Source organism: Oxyura jamaicensis, chromosome 19 (genome assembly GCF_011077185.1).
Source record: "Oxyura jamaicensis isolate SHBP4307 breed ruddy duck chromosome 19, BPBGC_Ojam_1.0, whole genome shotgun sequence".
Taxonomy (NCBI): Eukaryota; Metazoa; Chordata; class Aves; order Anseriformes; family Anatidae; genus Oxyura; species Oxyura jamaicensis.
Window position 1 is genome coordinate 1408773 of NC_048911.1, and position 6000 is coordinate 1414772.

At 41.2% G+C, this 6000-nt stretch overlaps 1 long non-coding RNA gene across 1 annotated transcript in view; it reads right to left on the reverse strand.

Moving 5' to 3' along the window:
* The window catches only part of LOC118176165, a 40314-nt gene extending 34671 nt beyond the window's left edge, over positions 1–5643 (reverse strand). Inside the window, exons 1-2 of the long non-coding RNA XR_004755287.1 lie at positions 5579–5643; positions 3516–3586 (exon numbers count right to left, since the gene is read on the reverse strand). This is a non-coding gene — a long non-coding RNA (uncharacterized LOC118176165). The remainder of the gene's footprint in view (positions 1–3515; positions 3587–5578) is intronic.
* Positions 5644–6000: the final 357 nt, after the last annotated feature.

A 6000-nucleotide genomic window follows, 5' to 3' on the forward strand; every position in this document is an offset into this window, starting at 1 on the left:
AGGAGAAGTCAGCCAGGCACACCGGGCCTGCAGGGCAGAGCATGATTAGCTTCAGGGGGGTTTAATCACTGCTGTGATGTTATCCATGAAGTCTGCAAAGGTGGGGGTGGAGAAGCATTTAGTGTTGTCCAAGAAAAACAGAGATTATGGTGAAGAGTGGGAGAGGTATTATCAAATCAATACTGTGCAATAAATACACTAAGTGCATTAATCCAATTAGCTGAATGGAATAAAACAAATGTGCGGGATAGTAGTAAAACAGGAAGATTGAAAGAGGCTAAAGTTAAACATAGCCAAAAAGGAGAGGCAATGAAAACAAAATACCAGAACAACAGGCTTTTGGCATCTACATGCAGTCTGAAAACATAACCTGAGCACGGATGTTGTCTGGACAATTCTGGGGCTCATACCCCAGCTTATAGATGGAGAGTAAACAGGGACAAGTGCAACGTTTTCCACGAGTGAAAGCACAATACCAAAACTCTGCAGTTGACACTTGTTTGTTAAATGCCACCGCACCATAATACACCGAAAGTAAAGAAAACTATCACGGTAAAGAACTAACGGCTTGCAGAAGCTTATTAACTTGTAGCACAGCCCACATGTCCTCAGTGAATACTCAGTCAGATCTAGCATGGAACTCTGAAAATAATAGGGAGGAGGAGGCGGCCAGGCTAAGAAAAGAACTAGCAGACAAGGAGAAAGAGGTATTTTAGACAGTTACCAACAATTAGAGCAGAGAACTAAGCTAATCCCGTATCAGGCCAGGCTGTGTGTGCTGCACCAGGTGTCAGTAGCACAAGAACAGGAAAGCAGCCCCCTAAGCATTCATTTCAGTCAGGCACGCTAGTAAGAGGAAAACTTCTCTCCCTGAATGTTTAAGCAGAAGCAAATGCAGACTGACTTATGCATGCATTTATTAAAATTTTCTCAGCACTGAGTATTTTGGCTTTTAAGTTTCGTGCACAGCTTGAAAGCGAGGCAGAAGCCAAAGCATTAGGAAGAACACCATCTCTTTAGAGGATTAGGAATTAAGTTAACTGCACATTAGAGATTAAATAGTGGAGTACTTGTCTTTATTCTTAATAATAAACCATAAGGCATTGAGCTACTCAGCACGATTAACTTCTTTCAACTTCTCACTATTACTGCTGAGACAGCAATATGGTAGCCTCACAGAAACATGAAAAAATATGGAGTGATTAAGTTAAAATTAAGTGAATTTAGGGCAGGCAAAAAATGCTGCACTGCAACCCAGAATAGACAAGCCTTTTGTTCATGTAAAGAGCAGCATGAGCACTGGCAATGTTGGAAAGAATTCCAACAAAACAAAAGTCGTTCATCGTTTGAAGTGACCTGTTCTGGGGCTTAAAACATTATTCTATATCCCTTCTCTCCTTTCTAACTCATAATTCATCTGGATACTTGCTCTGTAGAATAACAAGACTGCTAATAATGTCTACCGAGGAGGGGAGAAGGACAGACTATGGAATCCATGGCTGAGCTCTCACTTCCTCCTTCATCAAGCTTATGCAGTCTTGGACTTCATTTTCCTTTGGCCAGATTCCCCATTTATAAGATGCCTCTTGAAGGCATCCTAACAAACAAAACAGGAAAAGAAAAATAGCACACATTTAAGTGTGTGAGATGTGGAGATATTATATGCTCTGAGGTCATTCTGACCATTAGACAATCAGCCCTCCACACATTAAGATATCAGCAAAATCCAAGACTTATCAAGACCTCTAGGAATAAAAATACTTTCCACAAGATTGACAAAGTTCTGCCTTCAGAGCAAATCTCCAAGTATTTTCTACGGTGCTGTAAAACGCTAAGTGTATTCTTCAGTACCCTAGCCTGGATTAGGATGACTGAAGGAAGGAAGGAAGCCAGCCTTCGAGCAGCTGTAGCCTACAAGCAAATGCCTACCTACTTTCCACCATGCTATCACCTCCTACCTACAGCAGAAGCTCACCTGAAAGGTAGGTTATTGGTGTTAGCTTCCATCAAATTATGCCTTAAGTGTTTCTTTATTACCTGAAAAACTGGACAACACTTAAACCACTGAAAAAGCTCTGGCACCAAAGCCCATCCTGTCAAGGCAAGGCTATCTGTGCAGTCTTGGATGTTTCATACCTGGGTAGTGAGCCTGGTTTTCCTGCATTGCACAGTCTAGCACAGGTAACTCAGATCCAAGACTAAGTAAATCTAAACAAACAAATAGCCCTGTTCGGAACAGTGTAAGTCATCATGGCTCAACATGTAGCAGCTGCTTTGAGCTCCCTCTTGGTGCAATAGGCAGCAACTCCCCTCCGTGTCATTTCTGTAGCTACATGAGATCGTAAGTGAAGTATCAAAGCCTTTTCAGCTAGGTGTGATGTATTTTCTGTGACGTGGTGGAAAACATACCTAAGGCAAGCATTACAAGGCTCACTGAGAATCTGGAGTTTTGTGGCATTACGACTTCAGGCATTATGACTCAGCTGGCTCAGTACCGCATGCACACGTTCAGTGTGCCAGGCTGTGCCCTGCAGCATTTGCCACCTAAACACACGAGGCAGAATTAGAGCTGCTGATTTTTTTTTCAGGAAAACACTGGAAAAAATGCAATGAACCAAACCATAAATGCTTCGTGGAAATATACTAGCTTCCAACAACAGAGGCAAATTTCCCCCATATTTTCAGCTAGCAGGATGCAGGGATTTCACATCACAGGCAGAGAAGACACGAATTATGTGAAAGGGAATTTAGTTTAAGTGCTACCGGACCAACAGCCTTCAGAAACTTGCACCTACCAAAGCTGGCAGTACACTCAAATTTATGGTCTGTGGATCTCTCAGGGAAAATATGGGAAGTGAGCCTTTGGTCAAATTTCAAAGGAAAATACCTTCATTAGAAACTGCTTTGGGTTTGCTGGACTGGTCTGCCAGCATTTTGGGAACCTGAAAGTCTGGTTACTGAGAATACCCAGGACTTAACAGCCCTGAGAAACTTGTCTCATTGTGGAGTACATATAGCTTTGTTACCATTCCCAGAGAGCTGAACTCTGCTTCCTAAAGCTGGTATGGTCCCAGCTTTCTGTTTGATCTGGTGGCAAACAATCTCAGACTGGAGTTGTGCTGGGGCTTTAACATTACTTCAAAATGACATTTCCTGTTTTGTCCTTTTAAGTTAGCAGGAGAGTTGCATTCTCTACCCAGAACAGTGACTTTTTTATTTATTGTTTTCATAGATCTACAGGATGGGGATTCAAGCATAATGTATTATATAATAGAGAAATTTGGACAATTAGACTTATTTTGATACTTGGTAAAATATGTAATCCTGCAAGTGTCTTACTTAGCTGAAAAGACAATACAAAAATTCACAGTCCCAAACTGGTGACGTTGCCAAGTAGCCTGTTTCCCTTCTATTCCACAGTTGGAATAAAAGCACAACAGTTTTGTTTAGTGAACCAAAACAGGTGATTTTGCCATAACTTTTCCAGTAACAAATTTAATAAAAAAAATTCCTACCTGTGGCAAATTTAGGAACTCCTGGGATTTCTCTGATGCTAAAGAATGGAAGAGTTATCACCTTCAGCTACCTACAATACAGAAAAAAATAATAATAATAATCACAAGCTTCATCAGCCTTTAACCTGCCTTTGCACCACTTGCAGGTTCAGATATTCACATCAAAAACATTTTATTTTGTATCCAAGTACTCTATTACATAAAGATCATTCCCACTCATAGTTTTTTTGACATTCTGTTCATATACTTGTTAGACAATCCTCTGTCCTTTCCTTAAAATCATAAATATCCTCATAAACCATCCTCTCAAAACATCCTCTTCCAGGCTAGTGTTAATGCACTGTTTTTATACCCATCAGCTGTTTTTACAGGCCACTAAACTCCCTGTTTGCCAATACTTAAGCCATTCCAAGAATCCTTCAGAATTGCCTGAAGACAGCCACATGACAAAAGGAAACAGCAAACTCATCTTCCTTTGTAAAAACCCAAACCCCTAATCTAGTATTCTAGATAAAAGAAAATCCTACAAACCTATATTTAACCATCACTTTTTGTCTCTTTTTACTGTTTCCCATCCAATATATATATAGATATCTGTGGGAGGGTCTTTTTCCTGTCTCGAGGAGTTCAGCTTGCAATGCGATGGTCTTTCACTGCAGTTTCAATAGTGGGATATGTTTAAGGTAACAAAAACCAAAAGAATAAATCCCTGGTAAGTATAGTGTTGCAGAGTTGTCTTATTTTTCAGTTTCACTAGGTTTAACATAGTGCTTAGCTCACTCACCAAAATGCTGCAGACATTCATATGCAAAGTATTTTGGAAGTGAAAGTCAAGGACATTCTGGATATAGCCTTGCAGTGACAGGCAAATTCAGTCCTGCATATTTGAGTAAAACTGAAGTTGTGAAAAGTACGTGCATTAAAAAAAAAAAAAAAAAGTCCAGAATGATCCCACTGTAGTCTGGATGCCAGAATTTAATGGAGACTCATGTAAACAGTCAATTAGAAAGAGACCCAAATACTTTATGGTAGATTTCCTGGAGATAGACTGTTCCCTGTTTTATCAGGAAGTCTTGGTGCCATTCAGAGTAAAACTCACAACACTGTGGAGACTGGGAACAAATTAATTTGATGCCAAATAGAGTTTAGCTTTATATTGCTGCTAATTCTGTTGCAGTCATTGCAGAATAATTCTCAAAATCTGATGCCCACTTTGACTGTAATCCCTCCAAATTCAAGTCAACCTAAAGATATAACTGAATAACCTGCCAGAACAGACTTAGCACATTGCTGATGGACATTAGCAAATGCAGTGGGGGAGAACGGGAAACAAATAAAACCAAAGCTGCACCATGAAACCTCTCACGCAGAATTTCCAAAAGCAGACGTCCATGCTCTTTACAGGAGGAAAAAGGTGAGGGGCTGAGAGAGTCTTATCACAGAGAAAGAAGCAGGCACAGATTCTTAATATGACCTTCTTAAAGAGTCCCTAGCAGATGAGGTAAGAAATCAAAACTCAAACCGCTAGTTCTTTGCTTTGAAATACAATTTTGCAACAAGCAATCATCTGCAGAAACATGCTACATAACAACACACATTTAATTTATCTTCATACCATGGGAGTGAGGACAAATTGTACCTGTAATTCAATATGGTTAGGCTGCATCCCCGTGTTTGCAGAGCTCGAGTCTGGCTAGCACACTGAACATCAAGATGGGATGCGCACTATTTCAATCAGAAAAGCCTTCTTATACACAGGCTAGAGAATACAGCACATCCAGGTACAAAAATGGAGTGATTGCTGCCTGGAGAGCACAGCAAGAGACAAGCTGCCTGCCCCGGCACCCACTGACCTGCTGGCCATCCACGCTGCCTCAGCCGGTAAGGACGTGCCATGAGGGTATTTACAAACACCCTTCCCAAACAAATGTATCAGATAAAACTAATCTTTGGCACAGAGCAATAGACCAAGAGTTGATCTTGCTCCCCAGAGCCCTCCCCTCCTCATTTGAGGTAAAAATTCACGCTTTTCCCATTCCACCTTCTCCAGCTGCCAAACCCACCTGTGCCGCCAGGCTCGCAGCCACATGGACAACCTGGTTCCACCGTCTGGTACACCCAATCCGTGAGGGACAGCATTCAGAGGTACTGACAGAGAAAGACAGGAGTTTACAGTGCCTTTTGATACCAAGTAAATAAGTACATTTTAAGAGCCTTACCGTACCTGTTCCTTTTCTTATTTCTTCATTTTTTCAACTCACCAACGGTGACAGTTTAACTTACAGCTGTTGCTTTTTGTTTGTATTTACTTCAATTTTCTGCATTCCTCGAGATGTCTCTCTAAATACCTTTATCAAAATAACATCAAATTAGAGCTTTCTCATCCTAACACCTTGTGGGGTCTCAAATCAGAAGTGGGAACTGCTGAGGTTTGCTGAGAACACCACAGCAGCCTGAGGGGCACCAGCTGCCGCCTCGCTGCGGG